The following is a 19,729-nucleotide window of genomic DNA, read 5'->3' on the forward strand; positions in this document are numbered from 1 at the left end:
CACCTCTAGCTAGCCATTTGGTGAGTCAAAACTCAATGCACAAAAGTGGAAACCCAGGACCCTGTCATGGAAAGAGAAACCTTTCAAGCGCTTTAGAGATACTTTTAGTTTGTCTTCATACACTTCGGTGCTCATCAAATTACATATCAAGTGTGCACAGATATCAAGATTCAGACACTTAAAGTGGATTTTCGTTTGATCGATTTCTTCATTTGACACGGGCGCAGAGGACCCCTGAGGTAAAGGTAAAGAAGTGTTTCCAATCCACCAACCATTTCAGTCAAACTAAACATTTGTGCAACTCTGAGGTCCAAAGTGACTATTCTCTTAATTACACAGCGCCTCCAAATCAAATCAAACTGTCTAGCAAGTTGTGTGTGTCAGTTGAACAGTGAGATTGTAATAATCAAACAATGCGGAATTTCAGGCTCCTAAACTCCCCTCTACGCGACGGTTTCAAACCTTACACGCACCACATCTGGCGCAAACCAAATATTTTAATCGGTTATTCTGCAAAACAAATATTTACCCAAGGAGCTGGACATTAAACCTGAGCAGGCCACGCCCTTTCGGCATTCAAGGATGTTTCATTGCAAATAAACATTTAGTTGAAATAGGTGGCACAGTGGTTAGCACTGCTGCCTCACAGCGCCACCGACCTGAGTTCGATTCCCGGCTTGGGTCACTGTCTGTGCGAGTCTGCACGTTCTTCCCGTGTCTGCGTGGGTGTGCTCCGGTTTCCTCCGGGTGCTCCCAAGACATGCTGGTTAGGTGCATTGGCCATGCTAAATTCTCCCTCAGTGTACCCGGACAGGCGCCGAAGTGTGGACTTGGGGATTTTCACAGTAACCTCATTGCAGTGTTAATGTAAGCCTACTTATGATAATAATAAATAAAAATAGTTTGTGGTCTCTCTCAGAAACATGTCGATGGGCCAAAGACTTACCTTGGAAGTGTGGTATCATGGAGTTGTAATGTCTACTTTGGCAGGAAGAAGAGAAAGGGAGGATTTCATTTAGTACAGAACTCTGAGTTGCAGAGGGATCTGGGTGTCCTGGTGCATCAATCACAAACGTTAGCGTGCAGGTGCAGCGAGTGATTAGGAAATCAAATGAAATGGAATTGACTCTAAAAAATAAATAAGTGTTGCAGCAGCCTTCGACCGCATCTGGGTTGCAATGTGCAATTTTAAGGAAGGATGTAAGTGTTAGAAGCAGTTCAGAGAAGGTTCACTGGACTGATGCCTGAGGTGAAGGAATTCTTTTATGAGGAAAGATTGAACAGGTTGGCCCTATAACCGATGGAGTTTAGAAGAATGAGAGGTGATCTTATTGAAACGTATAAGATCCTAAGGGTACTTGATAGGGTGAATGCCAGGAGGATTTGGGAGTTGGTCAGCTTAGTTGGCTGGATGGCTGGTTCATGATGAAGAGCGATGCCAACAGCGTGGGTTCAATTCCCGTACTGGCTGAGGCCGTTCATGAAAGTCCACCTTCTCAACGGTCACCCTCAGGTGACCCTCAGGTTAAATCACCCCGAATCAGCTCTCCCCCTCAAGGGGAGAGAAGCCTATGGGCATTGGGGGTTACCAGGAGAGTGTCTCTCCTTGTCAGGGAGACTAAAACCAGGAGACACTATTTAAAAATGAGGAATTTGCATTGAATACAAAGAAAAGGAGACATTTTTCCTCTCAGTGGGTCATTAATGTGTGGCGTTCTTTTCTCCAGAGAAGTGGAGGCTGGGTCATTGAATATATTCAAGGCTGATTTAGACAGGAGCAACTAGGGATGGGCAATAAATGATGGCCAGCCACTGACGGCCATGTCCCACGCTTGAATAAAAAAAACTGTCAATTAGCAAGGGAGTCAATGGCTACGGGCGGGCAGGCAGGAAAGTGGAGTTGAGGCCACAGTCAGATCTGCCATGATATCATTGAATGGCAGAGCAAACTCGAGGGACCGAATGGCCTATTTGCTGTGTTCTTTTAGTGACTTCTGTAATGTCGACAAAATAATTCAAACCAAAGAATAAGATAAATGTTGTATTTCTATATGCTGTGGCATTTTGAAATGAAACGGGAGATTTTGTTTTGGTAATCTAACAGTTAAAGTTTACTTCAGTGCAGCCTGTCAGTTAATGCAATACGATTCTCCTGGTTTTGAAAGAATTGTAAAATTACAGCATCTGTTTGGACATTTCATTTGAGTTCCTATTTTTCTTTGAAATTAAATGATGCAAACTGAAAACTGTACCAGTGGCTGGCAAGGCTGTGAGATGGGAGATGTTAGTTTGGAATTCTTGTCTAAAGATAACAGGAATTATTTTGGTTTTAGCTGGCTTCTATTGAATGTGGCATCAGATTATCCTGAGTCTGTGACTGCAGTGCTGTGAAAAAACACCAATCGATGAGGGATTATGGTCTATCTAGGGTCAAAGCTAATAAACTGAAAATGAAATTTTATATAACAGGGAAGGACTGATAAAATAACAAGCTAAGTTTCTAATCCATAGCGCAAAATCTTGGTGAGAATGTGGTTAGATTTTAGGGAGAAAACAGAACAAATAGTAATTCTTATTAGTGACTTTAAATTAAACGATTATATGATAAAATATTACATTAAAATGCCCCCCCCCCCCCGACTCAAAGCAAATCTGACATTTTACTGAATTACTTGTGGATACTGTACATTTACTGTACATTTAAGAGCCGTGGGGTTATGCTGCAACTGTACATGACCTTGGTGAGACCACATTTGGAATATTGTGTGCAGTTCTGGTCACCTCACTATAAGAAGGATGTAGAAGCACTGGAAAGAGTGCAGAGGAGATTTACCAGGATGCTGCCTGGTTTGGAGGGAAGGTCTTATGAGGAAAGGTTGAGGGAGCTAGGGCTGTTCTCTCTGGAGCGGAGGAGGCTGAGGGAAGACTTAATAGAGGTTTATAAAATGATGAAGGGGATAGATCGAGTGAACGTTCAAAGACTATTTCCTCGGGTGGATGGAGCTATTGCAAGGGGGCATAACTATAGGGTTCGTGGTGGGAGATATAGGAAGGATATCAGAGGTAGGTTCTTTACGCAGAGAGTGGTTGGGGTGTGGAATGGACTGCCTGCAGTGATAGTGGAGTCAGACACTTTAGGAACATTTAAGCGGTTATTGGATAGGCACATGGAGCACACCAGGATGATAGGGAGTGGGATAGCTTGATCTTGGTTTCAGATAAAGCTCGGCACAACATCGTGGGCCGAAGGGCCTGTTCTGTGCTGTACTGTTCTATGTTCTATTTGTAAATTTTTGTCATCTTCTCAGATTTGTGGTCTCGAAACCTCCGACCTTGTCCTTAGCTGGGATTCTCCAGTGCCGCTGCAGTGAGTGGAATTTTGACTGAGTGCCACATTCACAGGCAGCGGGGCTGGGTGCAGACGAGCTCGGAGAATGCTGCCCTGGGCTTCAAACACAATCGTTGCTGTACAGCTGTTATTAAATGTGTGTCAGCTAGGGCTCAGTTGGAAAAGCTCAGCAGGTCTGGCAGCATCTGTGGAGAGAGAAACAGAGTTAACATTTCGAGGCCAATCTACCACAAAGTTTGTACAGTGCAGAAGGAGGCCATATGGCCCATCGCGCCTGCACCGACAACAGTCCCACCCAGGTCCTATCGCCATCACCCTCCTAATCCCCCTGACACACTAAGGGGCAACTTAGCATGGCCAATCAACCTAATCCGCACACCTTTGGACTGTGGGAGGAAACTGGAACTGGAAACTGGCGGCACGGTAGCACAGTGGTTAGCACTGCTGCTTCACAGCTCCAGGGACCTGGGTTCGATTCCCGGCTCGGGTCACTGTCTGTGTGGAGTTTGCACATTCTCCTCGTGTCTGCGTGGGTTTTCTCCGGGTACTCCGGTTTCCTCCCACAGTCCAAAGATGTGCGGGTTAGGTTGATTGGCCATGATAAAATTGCCCCTTAGTTTCCTGAGATGTGTAGGTTAGAGGGATTAGTGGATAAAATATGTAGGGATATGGGGGTAGGGCCTGGGTGGGATTGTGGTCGGTGCAGACTCGATGGGCCGAATGGCCTCTTTCTGCACTGTAGGATTCTATGATAAGATGCTCTATCTACCTGGAGGAAACCCGTTCAGTCATGGGGAGAATGTACAAAATCCACACAGACAGTGACCCAAATCAGAATTGAACCCGGATCCCTGGCGCTGTGAGGTAGCAGTGCTAACCACTGTGCCACCATGCCACCCCTGAGTCAGAAGGTTGAGGATTCAAGTCACATCCCAGGACACGAGTACCAGTGCTGCACTGTCAGAGGAGCTGTGTTTGGATGTGATATTAAACCAAGGCCTTGACTGCCTTCAGGGGAAGGAAATCTGAAAGACCCCATTCGAAAATGAGCAGGAAATTTCTGATTGGTGTCCTGGCCAAGATACATCCTTCAGTCACCATCACAAAGAGGAATTATCTGCTCATTATCACATTGCTGTTCATGGGTATTTGCCCAGCACAAGTCCAAACATTCCTCCATTCCTGGGGTGTAGTAGTAATGTCACTGGGCCACTGATCCAGAGGCTATTGCTCTTTGAGTCTCACCATGCCAGTTAATAAATCTGGAATTACAAACAAGTCTCGATAGTAGTGACAATGAAACCATTGTTGATTGATGTATAAAAGAAACCCATCTGGTTCACTCATGTCCTTTAAGGAAGGAAATCTGTTGTCCTTACCTGGTCTGGCCTACATTGGACTCCAGACCCACAACAATGTAATCGACTCTTAAATACCCACTGAAATCACCTAGCAAGCCACTCAGTTGTATCAAAACACTACAAATCCGACAAAAATCAGGCCAAGTTCAAGAGCGTCCAACCAAGCTACCCCCAACACGTCTCCAGTTCCACCAGAGGCCCAAACACCCGACGGTACCGGACCAAGCTAGAGTCCCAGGCTGGCCACATGGACCCCCGCTGACTGTGGCAAGGTCTGCAAGACATAACAGACTCCAAGATGAAGGCATGTAAAATCGCTGGCACCAATGCACCCCTCCCTGATGAACTCAACGCATTCTATACCTGTTTTGTGTAAGAGGTCAGTGAGAGCACGGCCTCCACCCCAAAGCCCTGGATGAACCTGTATCCAAGGTCACCATTGCAGATGTCAGAGCAGCCTTCTCGCAGGCCAACCCACAGAAAACGACTGGCCCGGATGGGGTACGAGCACTCAGATCCTGCGCGGACCAGGTGGCGGCGGTATTCGCAGACATCTTCAACCATTCTTTACTACAATCTGAGGTCCCAATCTGCTTCAAAAAGATGACCATCATCCTGGTACCAAAGAAAAGCTAGGCAGCGTGCCTTAATGACTGTCGTCCGGTGGCTCTGACATCCATCATTATGAAGTGCTTCGAATGGTTAGTCATGGCACAAATCAATTCCAGCCTCCCAGATTGCCTGGATCCACCACAGTTCACCTACCGCCGCAACAGTTCTACAACAGACGCCATTTCCCTGGCCTTGCACTCAACCCTGGAACACCTACATAACAAGGACACCTATGTCAGACTCCTATTTATCGACTACAACTCAACCTTCAACACCATTATTCCCATGAAACTCATCTCCAAACTCTGTGGCCTGCGGCTTGGCTTCTCCCTCTGCGACTGGATCCTGAACTTCCTAACCCACAGACCGCAATCAGTAATGATAGGCAACAACATCTCCTCCACAATCATCCTCAACACCTGTGCCCACAAAGCTGTGTCCTCAGCCCCCTATATACTCCTTATACACCTATGCCTGTGTTGCCAAATTCCCCTCCAACTCAATTTTCAAGTTTGCTGATGACACCATCACAGTGGGTCGGATCTCAAACAATAACGAGACAGAGTACAGGAAAAAGATAGAGAATCTGGTGAACTGGTGCGGCAACAATAATCTCTCCCTCAATGTCAACAAAACGAAGGAGATTGTCATCAACCTCAGGGAGCGTAGTGGAGAACATGCCCCTGTCTATATCAATGGGGCCAAAGTAGAAATGGTCAAGAGCTTCAAGTTTTTAGGTACCCAGATCACTAACAACTTGCCCTGGTCCCCCCATGCCGTCACTATAGTTAAGAAAGCCCACCAGCGCCTCTACTTTCTCAGAAGACTAAGGAAATTTGGCATGTCTGCTACAATTCTCACCAACTTTTACAGATGCACCATAGAAAGCATTCTTTCTGGTTGTAACACAGCTTGGTATGGCTCCTGCTCTGTCCAAGACTGCAAGAAATCAAGGGTCGTGAACGAAGCCCAGTCCACCACTCAAACCAGCCTCCCATCCATTGACTCTGTCAACACTTCCCGCTGCATCGGCAAAGCAGCCGGCATAATTAAGGACCCCACGCACCCCGGACATTCTCTCTTCCACCTTCTTCTGTCGGGGAAAAAAATACAAAAGTCTGAGGACACATACCAACCGACTCAAGAACAGCTTCTTCTCTGCTGCTGTCAGACTTTTGAATGGACCTACCTTTCATTAAGTTGAACTTTCTCCACACTCTAGCTATGACTGTAACACTACATTCTGCACTCTCTCATTTTCTTCTCTATGAATGATATGCTTTGTATAGCGCGCATGAAACAATACTTTTCACTGTATACTAATACATGTGACAATATTAAATCAAATCAAAACAAATCAAAAAATGAAACCAGGCGAGCATTCAGCCTTGACCAACCTGCTGCCCCCCTCAGCTGATGAATCAGGACATCCCCATGTTGAACACAAGGTGGAGGAAGCATTGAGGTTGGCAAGGGCACTGGACGTGGGGAGGGGGGAATCACTGTCCATCACCAAGAATGGCTTAGAAGCGCCACAACTAACTGAGATGGCTGAGTCCTCAAGGACATGGCTTGAGACTGGTCTGTGCCAGGTGGTGAGGGAACCAACTAGAAGATCCAAAGATGTGGGGGTTAGGTTGACTGGCCATGCTAAATTGACCCTGGTGTTGGGGGGGGGATGGGGGGGGATTAGCAGGATAAATATGCAGGGTTACGGGAATTGGGTCTGGGTGGGATTGTGGTCAGTGCAGACTCGATGGGCCGAATGGCCTCCTTCTGCACTGTGGGAATTCTATGATTCTATGATTCTATGAAGGAAAAAACAACTTGATCTTGTCCTCACCAATCTACCTGTCACAGATATATCTGTCCGTGATGATGTCCTGTGCTCACATTGACTATACCCTCCATCATGGTGTGTGGCACTACCACTCTGCTAAATGGGATTGACTTTGTACAGACCTAGCAATTAGCCTAGGGGTTAATAAAAGGGGCAACATGGACAATTGGGCCGAAGGGCCTGTTTCCATGCTGTAGACCTCTATGACTCAATGACTCTATAACTCAAAACCGGGTAACTATGAGGCACTGTGAGCCATCAGCATCAGCAGAATTGTGCTCAATCTATAACCTCAAGACCCTGCACATCCCCTATCCCTCCCAAGATCAACCCTGGTTCAATGAAGAGCGAAGGAGGATAAGCCAGGAGCAGCACCAGGCACACCTAAAAATGAGGTGTCACCTTGGTGGAGCTACAACACAGGAATACCTGCTTGCCAAACAGTGAAAGCAACATGTGACTGACAGAGCTAGGGTGACTCCAAAACCAATCTAAGCTCTTCAGTCTTGCACATCCCGTCGTGAATGGTGGTGGACAATTACCAACTCACTGGAGGAGGAGACTTTACTAATATCAATGATGGGACAGCCCAACACATCAGTGCAAAAGACTAGCAGGAAGTGCCGAGTGGATGATCCATCTCGGCCTCCTCCTGAGGTCCCCAGCATCACAGATGCCAGTCTTCAGCCAATTCAATCACTCCATGAGATATCAAGAAACAGCTGATGGCACTGTATACTGCAAAGGCTATAGGTCCTGTCAATATTCCTGCAATAGTACTTTGTACACCAGAACCTACTGCACCCTTGGCCAAGCTGTTCCAGTAGAGCTACAACACTAGCATCTATGTGGCAATGTGGAAAATTACCCCGGTATGTCCAGTACACAAAAAGCAGGACAAATCCAACCCAGCCAATTACTGCCCTATCAGTCTACTCTTGGTCACCGATAAATTGATGGAAGGGGGTCATCAACAGTGCTATCAAGCAGAACCTGCTCACTGACGCTCAGCTCCTGACCTTGTTACTGTTTTAATCTAAAAATGGACAAAAGGGCTGAACTCCAGCTGTGCGGTGAGAGTGACTGCCCAAGGCAGCATCTGACTGATTGTGGCATCAAAGAGCCCTAGCAAAACTGGAGGCAATGGGAATCAGGAGGAAAACTCTCTGTTGGTTGGAGTCATACCTGACACAAAGGAAGATGGTTGCGGTTGTTGGAGGTCAATCATCTCAGCTCCAGGACATCCTCAGGTTAGTGTTCTAGGCCCAACCATCTTCAACTGTGTCATCAATGACCTTCCCTCTGTCATAAGGTCGGAAGTGGTGATGTTTGCTGACGATTGCACAATGTTCAGCACCATTCGCGCTTCCTCAGATACTGAAGCAGTCCATGCCTTTGTGCAGCAAGATATGGGCAACATTCAGAAATGGGCTGATAAGTGGCAAGCAACATTCACATCAACAAGTACCAGGTAATGACCATCTCCAATAAGTGAGCATCCAAACATCTCCCCTTGACATTCAATGGCATAATGTTCACTGAATCCCCCATTATCAACATCCTGGGGGTGGCCATTGACTAGAAACCAAACTAGATTAGTCATATAAATACTGTGGATACAAGAGCAGGTCAGAGGCTAATGAGTAACTCGCCTCCTGACTCCTCAAAGCCTGTCTACCATCTACAAGGCACAAGTCAGGAGTGTGATGGAATACTCTCCACTTGCCTGTATGAGTGCAGTTCCAGTAACACACAAACTCAACACCACCTAGGAAAAAGCAGTCCACTTGATTGGTACTCTATCCACCACCTTCAACATCCAGTCCCTCCACCACTGATCCACAATGGCAGCATTGTGTGCCACCTACAAGATGCACGGCAGCAACTCACCAAGGCTCCTTCCACAGTATTTTCCAACCGTGACCTCCACCACCAAGAAGGAAAAGTGCAGCAAGATGCATAGGAACATTACCATCTGAAAGTTCCCCCCAAAGCCACATACCATCCTGACTTGGAACTATATCACTGGTCCTGCATTGTCGCTGAGTCAAAATCCTGGAACTCCCTCCCTAACAGCACTGTGGGTGTACCTACATGACATGGACTGCAGCGGTTCAAGACGGCAGCTCACCACCGCCTTCTCAAGGGGCAATGAGGATGGGCAATAGTTGCTGCTGTAGTCAGCGATGCCCACATCCCAGGAAAGAATTTTTAAAAGTTGTAACAACTGTGCTTCAAAAGCACTTCATTGGCTGCAAAGCAGATGTTTGATGGTCATGAAAGGCGCTATATTAATGCAAGCTCTTGTTTCCACAAAATCACTTCAATAACATTGAGTGTTAACATTTTAATTTTTAAGGTGTGTGTTACAGAACTTAACAAGAAAATCATTGTTAATAATTGAGAGAAAGTTGATGGGCTGTAACATTTCTGAGCCATACGTTTCAGAAAGGTTTAAGTTTTAAGTCAGTCACACAGCTCCAGTTCAGTTCTTTCACCATTCATGTTAATATCCCTTCCATACAGTTTCCAACAGGGCTGGTGCAGCCATGAGGCAAACTTGGCAGTCGCCGAGAGCAGCAAAATTTGGGGGGGCAATAATGAACTATTCATGAAACAATAAACAAACAGTTTACAGCAGTGGGAATGTAAGGTCTAGATTTACTGATATACATCCACATGATTCAATCTTGGCTAACAAGGGATATCAGAGATAGTGTTAAAGCCAAAGAGGAGGTTTATAAATTGGCCAGAAAAAGCATCAAACCTGAAGACTGGGAGAAATTTAAAATCCAGCAGAGGCGGACAAAGGGTTTAATTCAGAAAGGGAAAATAGAATATGAGAGTAAGCTTGCAGAAAGCATGAAAACTGACTGCAAAAGCTTCCATAGATATGTGGAGAGAAAAAGACTGGGGAAGACAAATGTAGGTCCCTTACAATTAGAATCAGGTGAATTCATAATGGGCAACAAAGAGATGGCAGACCAGCTGAACAAATGCTTTGGATCTGTCTTCATTAAGAAGGACACAAATAACCTTCCAGAAGTACTAGGCGACAGAGAGTAGCATGAAGGAGGAACTGAAGAAAACCCTTATTAATCAGAAAATTGCATTGGGGAAATTGCTGGGATTAAAACCTGCTAAATTACCAGGGTCTGATGCTCTGCGTCCCAGAGTTCTTAAGGAAGTGGCCCCAGAAATAGTGGATGCATTGGTGATTGTTTTCCAACATTCTATAGACTCTAAAAGAATTCCAATGGATTGGAGGGTAGCTAATGTAACCCCACTTTTTAAAAAAGGAGGGAGAGAGAAACAGGGAATTATAGACCGTTCAGCCTGACATTGATAGTGGGGAAAATGCTGGAGTCAATTATTAAGGATGCAATAACTGAGCATTTGGGAAGCAGTGACAGGATCGGTCCAAATCAGCATGGATTCACTAAAGGGAAATCATGCTTGACAAATCTTCTGGAATTTTTTGAGGATGTGACCAGTAGAGTGGACAAGGGTGAACCAATGGATGTTGCGTATCTGGACTTTCAAAAGACTTTTGACAAGGTCTCACACAAGAGATTAGTGAGCAAAATTAAAACTCATGGTATTGGGGGTAATGTATTGACTTGGAGAGAGAACTGGTTGGCAGACAGAAAGCAGAGAGTGGGAATAAATGGGTTCTTTTCAGAGTGGCAGGCAGTGACGTGTGGCTGCAGCGTTCCGTGCTGGGACCCCAGCCATTCACAATGTACATTCATATTTGGATGAAGGAATTGAATGCAAATCTCCAAATTTGCAGATGACACCAAGCTGGCTGGCAGTGTGTGCTGTGAGGAGGGTGCTCAAAGGTTGAAGGACGACTTGGGGAGGCTGATTGAGTGGGCAAATACTTGACAAATGCATTATAATGTGGATAAATGTGAGGTTATCCACTTTGGTGGCAAAAACAGGAAGGAATGTTATTATCTGAATGATGGCAGTTTAGGAAAAGGGGAAGTGTAACGTGACCTGGGTGTTATGGTGGAACAGTCGCTGAAGTTTGGCCTGCAGGGTCAGCAGGTGGTGAGGAAAGCTAAATGGCATGCTGGCCTTCATAGCAAGAGGATTTGAGTATAGGAGTAGGGATATCTTGTTGCAGTTATACAGGGCCTTGGTGAGGCCACATCTTTAGTATTGTGTGCAATTTTGGTCTCCTAGTCTAAGGCAGGACATTCTTGCTATTGAGGGAGTCCAGCAAAGATTCACCAGGCTGATTTCTGGAATGGCAGGACTGACATATAAAGAGAGACTAGATCGACTGGGCTTGTACTCACTGGAATTGAGAAGAATGAGAGGGGATCTCATAGAAACATATAAAATCCTGATGGGACTGGACAGGCTAGATGTGGAAAGAATGTTCCTGATGTTGAGGAAGTCCAGAACTAGGGGTCACAGTCTAAGAATAAGGGGTAAGTCATTCAGGACTGAGATGAGGAAGAACTTCTTCACTCAGAGAGTTGTGAACCTGTGGAATTCTCTACCACTGAAAGCTGTGGGGGCCAGTTTGTTAGATATATTCAAGAGGGAGCTGGACGTGGCCTTTGCGGCTAAAGGGATCCAGGGATATGGAAAGAAAGTGGGAGTGGGATACTGAAAGTGCATGATCAGCCATGATCATATTGAATGATGGTGCAGGCTCAAAGGGCCGAATGGCCTACTCCTGCACCTATTTTCTATGTTTCCATGTTTCTTTACATCTACTGACATACATATAGATTTCCACACATTTACATTGTAGTCTTTCCCAAAATATCCGATATTATATAGGGTGGCACGGTAGTACAGTGGTTAGCCTGCCTCACAGTGCCAGGGACCCCGGTTCAATTCCGGACCCGGGTTGAATTCCGACCTCGGGTAAATGTCTGTGCGGTGTTTGCACATTGTTCCCGTGTCTGCGTAGGTTTCCTCCAGGTGCTCCCGTTTCCTCCCACATTCCAATGATGTGCAGGTTAGGTGGATTGGCTAAATCCATGCTACATCCATGCTAAATTGACCCTAGTGTCAGGGGGACTAGGAGGGTAAATATATGGGGTTACGGGGTGGGATTGTTGTCCGTACAGACTCGATGGGTCGAATGGCCTCCTTCTGCACTGTAAGGATTCTACATTCCTGTACATTATATATATTCACATACTATATTCCTCTTTCTGTTGATGTGACAGTTGTACAAATTTGTACATCTGCATGACTATTCCAAAACTGCGATCCAGTAAATATCAAACAACATTATTTAATCTGTTGTAACGATGATTGATTGTGTAAATTGCACATGAAATCATCTAGTCACTGTTGCAGAAACACATGGTATTACATCATGTGAGCAATATTACACATTTAAATGCGCATTTCATCTCGTCCCTCTCCTGTGAAAAGTGTAGAACAATGAAAATGTATAATCAGTATTATAGTGTTTTCTTTTTCATGTGAAATATATCTGCAATTATAAATGCAGCATTTTTATTCATACTAACGCACAGCATTTATTTTTGAAAGTTAGTGGTGAGGCAGTAGGGGTGGGTGACTGGGGTATCAGAAGGCTGAATGTTTGCCTTGGGGATCTGAGATTTCAAGACAGGTGGCAAGTGAGATAATAGATGTTTGGTGTTAATTTCCAAAAATTCATTAGATTCTGGCAAGGTTCCATCAGACTGGAGAAGAGCAAATATAACCCTTCCAGTTAAGAATGGACGAAGGCAGTAAATAAGAAATTATAGGCCGGTTAACTTGACATCTGTCGTGGGGAATGTGTTAAAATCGATCATTAAAGAGGTTATTGCTGGGCACTCACACAGGCTCAGGGTAATTGGGAAAAGTCAGCATGGCTCTATGAAAGGGAAATCATGTTTAACCAATTTACTAGAATTCTTTGAAGGAGTAATATGTGCTGTGGCTGGAGAGGAGCCTGTAGATTTACTGCACTAGGATTTCCAGAAAGCATTTGATAAGGTGCCACATCAAAGGTTATTGCAAAAAATAAAAGCTCATGGTGTAGAGGATAACATGTTAGCTGCAGATTGGCTGGCTGGCTGAAAATGGAGAGTATGCATAAATTGGTTTTTGCCTGATTGACCTGATGTGATGAGTGGAGTCCCACAGGGTCTATGCTGAGACCTCAACTTTATATAATTTACATCAATGACTTAGATGAAGGGAATGAAGACATCATAGCTATGTTTATAGATGGGACAAAAATAGGTAGGAAAGTATGTCATGAAGCAGACTTGCGGAGTTTGCAGATGGATATAAATAGGTTGAGTGAATGGGCAGAGATCTGGTAAATGGAATATCATGTGGAAAATGTGAAGTTGTTCACTTTGCCAGGAAGAATAAAAAGACAGAGTATTAATTAAATGGAGAACGACAGCAGAATGCCGAGGTACAGAGGGATTTAGTTGCTCTTACGCATGAATCACAATAAGTTAGTATGCAGGTGCAGCATGTCATCAGGAAGACTAATGGAATGTTATTCTTCATTACAAGAAAAATTGAGTTTTAAAGTAAGGATGTTATGCTTCAGTTACACAGGGCATTGGTGAGACCACATCTCAAATACTGTGTGCAGTTTTGATCCTTATTTAAGGAAGGATGTAAATGTGTTGGAGGCAGTTCAGAGGAGGTTTATTAGATTGATACGAGCAATGAGTGAGTTGTCTTATGAGGATAGGCTGGAAAGGCTGGCCTTGTTTCCGCGAGAGTTTAGAAGAGTGAGGGATGACTTGACTGAAGTATGTAAGATCCTGAATGGTAATGACAAGGTGGATATGGAAAGGATGTTTCCTCTTGTGGGTGAGTCCAGAACTAGGGAACACTGTTTTAAAATGTGGGGATGCACTCATAGGACAGAGATGAGGAGAAACTTTTCTCTCAGAGGGTTGTGCGACTTTGGAACTTTCTGCCTCAAAAGGCGGTCAATGCAGGGTCACTGAACATTTTTAAGGTGGCGGGAGATAGATTCTTGTTAGGCAAGGGAATTGAATGCTATAAGGGCAGATGAGGAATGTGGAACTCAACACAAACAGATCAGCCATGATCTTATTGAATGGTGGAGCAGCCTCGGGGGGCCAAATGGCTTGCTTCTGATCCTATTTTGTGTGTTTGTATGTTCATAATACTTAAGCATCGGCTCTGGTTTCCAAAGAACCCAAAGCAGGGACACTGTCCTCCTCAAAGTCATCAGTGGTTGTAACTATGGTCCACTATTTTCCCACCACCTTTCATATCATTGACCATTGAACATCCGTGGTTCCCTTTTATGGTACTACTCGCTTGTAGTTCCATTCCTATCTTTCCAAACAGATTCACTGTATCTTCCCAAACAGTTTCTCCTTCTATATCTACCTATTTCCTGTTCTTTGCTCTATCTATGGTTCTCTCCTATTCGTCATCTTCAGTGACAGTATCTACAAGAATCAACATTCACTTGTATCTCATTGGCCCTGATGAAAAGTTACAAACCTGAAATGTCTGCTTCTCTCTCCATAGATGCTGCCAGATCTGCACAGTATTTCTATTGCCTTTCTTACCACATACTTTGAGTGGTTTGAGTCCTCTCAAACACAAAGTACTGCACATCCATCGTCCCTGTTCTTAATCAATTCCCTGTGTCATAACAAATTGATTCCATAAACATTGCAATTTTTTTCAGATCCCTTCATGACTTTGTCCTCGGAAAGTCTCCAATGGTGCTTTAGCCCCTAGTCTAAATCTAGATCTGATCAAAGTCTTTAGGATACTAACAGAAAAAGACAGGGTAGATAAAGATAAACTATTTCCACTGGTTGAAGAGTCTAAAGCTAGGGGGCATAGTCTAAAAATTAGGGCCAGACCATTCAGGAGAGATGTTAGGAAGCATTTCTAAACAAAGGGTGGTAGAGGTTTGGAACTCTCTTCCACAAACGGCAGTTGATGCCAGATCAGTTGCTATCTTTAAATCTGAGATAGATAAATTTTTGTTCAGCAAAGGGTTAAGTGATATGGGCCAGAGGCAGGTACATGGAGTTAGGCCACCAATCAGCCATGATCTCATTAAATGGTGAAACATGCTTGATGGGCTGAATGGCCTACTCTTGTCCCTATGTCTCTGAAACTATTATGTTGGATATTGTCTCCCTGCTCCACGACCCCACACTGCAGGCTCAACTTACAGGTTGATTGTGAGATACCTTTAGCAGTTTCAATATGTTCGATATTAATTCAAACATTAATTGGCAATATCACTCATGTAGGTGATAGGGTGGCTGGTGTGAGAAATGGAAAACAACATCCCACTCATCTGATTGTATTTACTAGCTCTCCTGTGAAGCAGCTTGGGACATTTTTGCTATATTAAAGGCACTATCTAAATGTAAATTCTTGTTGTTGGTGCAGTAAGGCAGCTCTTCTGGGACTGATGCACATTATTGGGTGAGAACAGAGGGAGCCTTATTCTACCTCTGGGTATGCTATACCTAACCTCGGAGTGCACGGTGCTGACATCAGATGTCCCAAGAATTCCATTCCTTTGCATTAATATTCCACTCAAAACGAATGAGAAATTAACCCCAAGTTTGCTCCCAGTCTGTGTTGATGAGTGAACTAACCATAGCCAGTGAAGGACTGGCATTGATTCTGGATTGGGAAAGGGGAAATTGGTCAATGTTTCCATTCCTCAACATTATCCATGAATCCCTGCTGGAAATGTATGTGTGTGGGTATTGACTCAGAGAGGGCAGGGTTAGTCCTGACTTGTGAATGGGATGTTTGCCGGAATTTTACCGGCACGCCCGCCCCAGAATCGGGGCGGGCGAGGCTCACAGAATGGCATTCTCCGTTGACCTTGGGTGGGATCTTACGAGCCTCGGGCAGGCAAGGCGGTTGACCAGCATTGAACAGCTTTCTCACGCTCACCGCCTTCCATCTAAACACTGGTGATTGAGAGAAATAATATGGGGCAGAGGGTGAACCGTGACCTACAGCAGGTCAACAGCTTCAGAAGAGAAGGGGAAAGAAAATGGAGCTGAAAGAAAGGCAAAGGCCACATTATCTCCGGGATGAGATGTCCTAACAAAAGGGAAGTTTTGTTCAGTTCCTCAAACGCCAGACTCGAAGGGTAGCTGAGGTTTAGCTCAGGCCGGTGCAGGAATTTTACAATTGCCGGATCTCATTCGGAGCAAGAGTTTTGAAACACGCTTACCTCATTCGAATTGGGAAACCTTTACAGTGTTACACCGCAAAGTTCCTTATCATCCAAACTGCTAACTGTAAAAGAGAAATTAACATTAAAAGTAACCGCAAAACCGTACTCAGAACTCTGCTCTCCCCCTCCTCACCATTGGGTGCCGACAATCTGGACTATGATTAAGAGCATCAAGAACAGGTTATCATAAACTCAGAACTAATGTACTTCCACAAAGGGCCTTTTTTGCCCATGGCTATATTAATGGAAATCTGGGCTAAAGCAGACTGCAGGATAAGCAGTCTGTCAGAAGCACTGTACTCAAGGGTCTCCAGCCCTGTGTAGGATTAGAGTAAGATTCCATGTTGTTTCTATTATTGATTGTTCAATCATATGGATGTTGCCGGAAGCCGTGTTGACAGGCAACCTCCGCTTACTTTCCTTTCTCTTTCAACAGATAGAGAAAGTCAACACAAACTAATTAATAACGTGGTGTCTTTGTTCAAAATCTAAAATTTGCCTTTTTGGATTGTAAAATCAGGGCAGCTGAGACTGAGTAGACTGGGGGTATACTCATTGGAATTTAGAAGAATGAGGGGAGATCTGATAGAAACATATAAAATTATGAAGGGAATAGATAAGATAGAAGCAGGGAAGTTGTTTCCACTGGCAGGTGAAACTAGAACTAGGGGGCATAGCCTCAAAATAAGGGGGAGCAGATTTAGGACTGAGTTGAGGAGGAACTTCCTCACACAAAGGGTTGTGAATCAGTGGAATTCCCTGCCCAGTGAAGCAGTTGAGGTTACCTCATTGAATGTTTTTAAGGCAAAGATGGATAGATTTTTGAACAGTAAAGGAATTAAGGGTTATGGTGAATGGGTGGGCAAGTGGAGCTGAGTCCATGAAAAGATCAACCATGATCTTATTGAATGGCAGGGTAGGCTCGAGGGGCCAGATGGCCTACTCCTGCTCCTAGTTCTTATGTTCTTATGGCCTGAAAACTGGCAATTCCCTCTGGTCCCCCACTTCACCATGTGTGTGTTCAAATTTCTGGTTTGATTTTGGGTCTTCCTGTGAACTGCCAACACAATCCCCGCACAGTCATTAGCAGCTGAGAGGCAGGACGAGTTTCTAGAAGTTGCATTAGGCATCATTTTAAACAAGTTTGGGAAGAGTTTCTGGTTGTCAGAATCGGTTGTAGATTATTTTGGGAAGAGAGGGTAACATGGAAGGATGCATCCTTAGGAAGGCCATGTGTTCTTACTCTTCCTTCCTTCATTATGTCCTTCCTTTCCATAGTAAAGAGAACAAAAAAATGTCCATTGGGATCCCATGTCTGTCCTCTGGAACTCTCCTTAACAAACAATCATTGGGATCTCATCCTCTCCGAGGCAAGTTCAGTGATCTCTCAGAGAAATACTTCTAAAGTATGGGATGTACCCCAGGTTACTGTGGGAGGCGAGGGAGGAGATTGCAGAGCCTCTGGCGATGATCTTTGCATCGTCGATGGAGACGGGAGAGGTGTCGGAGGATTGGAGGATTGCGGATGTGGTTCCTATTTTCAAGAAGGGGAATAGGGATAGCCCAGGTAATTACCGACCGGTGAGTCTAACCTCAGTGGTTGGTAAACTGATGGAGAAGATCCTGAGGGACAGGATTATATGAGCATTTAGAGAGGTTTAGTATGCTCAAGAATACTCAGCATGGCTTTGTCAAGGGCAGATCGTGCCTTACGAGCCTGGTGGAGTTCTTCGAAAATGTGACTAAACACATTGACTAAGGGAAGGCGGTAGATGTGGTTTATATGGATCTTAGCAAGGCGTTCGATAAGGTCCCCCATGCAAGGCTTCTAGAAAAAGTGAGAGGGCATGGGATCCAAGGGGCTGCTGCCCGATGGATCCAGAACTGGCTTGCCCAAAGGAGGCAGAGAGTGGTTATAGATGGGTCTTTTTCTAAATGGAGGTCGGTCACCAGTGGTGTGCCCCAGGGATCTGTTCTGGGACCCTTGCTGTTTGTCATTTTCATAAATGACCTGGATGAGGAAGCGGAGGGATGGGTTGGTAAGTTTGCCGACGACACGAAGGTTGGTGGGGTTGTGGATAGTCTGGAGGGATGTCAGAAGTTACAGAGGGACATAGATAGGATGCAAGACTGGGCGGAGAAGTGGCAGTTGGACTTCAACCCAGATAAATGCATCGTGGTCCATTTTGGTAGGACAAATGGGATGAAGGAGTACAATATAAAGGGAAAGACTCTTAGTACGGTAGAGGATCCGAAGGACCTTGGGGTCTGGGTCCATAGGACTCTAAAATCGGCCCCGCAGGTGGAGGAGGTGGTTAAGAAGGCGTATGGTGTGCTGGCCTTTATCAATCGAGGGATTGAGTTTAGGAATCCGGGGATAATGATGCAGCTATATAAGACCCTCGTCAGACCCCACTTGGAGTACTGTGCTCAGTTCTGGTCGCCTCACCATAGGAAGGATGTGGAAAAGATTGAAAGGGTGCAGAGGAGATTTACAAGGATGTTGCCTGGATTGAGTGGCATGCCTTCTGAGGATAGGCTGAGGGAGCTCGGTCTTTTCTCCTTGGAGAGACGAAGGATGAGAGGAGACCTAATAGAGGTGTATAAGATGTTGAGAGGCATAGATCGGGTGGACTCTCAGAGGCTTTTTCCCAGGGTGGAAATGTCTGCTACGAGAGGACACAGGTTTAAGGTGCTGGGGGGTAGGTACAGGGGAGATGTTAGAGGTAGGTTTTTCACACAGAGGGTGGTGGGCGAGTGGATTCGGCTGCCGTCAGTGGTGGTGGAGGCGAACTCAAGAGGGTCTTTTAAGAGACTCCTGAATGAGTACATGGAGCTTAACAGGATGGAGGGTTATAGGTAGGTCTAGAAGGTAGGGACGTGTTCGGCACAACTTGTGGGCCGAAGGGCCTGTTTGTGCTGTAGTTTTTCTATGTTTCTAAAGATCTTTCCTAGCTCCAGAAACCCAGGTTTCAACACAGCTCAGACTCAAAATCCCCTCAATATTGCCATTCTCGGCCATAATGGCCTGGTACAGTTCTTGGCGAGAGGCTCTGTCAGACACATCAATGGTCTTCTACCATGGCAGCTTTGTTTGCAGATGTGATGGTCACATCTGAACCCAGTTTTTATGTCACAGGGTTGTCTCAATGAAGCTTTGGGGTTCTGTGCAATGTCAACTGTTGAGTCTTCATCAGGACCCTGGCTTTAGGGGCCCCTGTTTTTACGCACATGTTTACATAGCATATTGGCCTCCAGAAAGCGGGAGGTGATGGCCTAGTGGTATTATCACTAGACTCTTAGTCCAAAAACTCAGCCAATGTTCTGGGGACCTGTGTTCAAATCCCGCCACGGCAGAT

This window comes from Mustelus asterias, chromosome 8 (genome assembly GCF_964213995.1).
Source record: "Mustelus asterias chromosome 8, sMusAst1.hap1.1, whole genome shotgun sequence".
In the NCBI taxonomy this organism is placed as follows: Eukaryota; Metazoa; Chordata; class Chondrichthyes; order Carcharhiniformes; family Triakidae; genus Mustelus; species Mustelus asterias.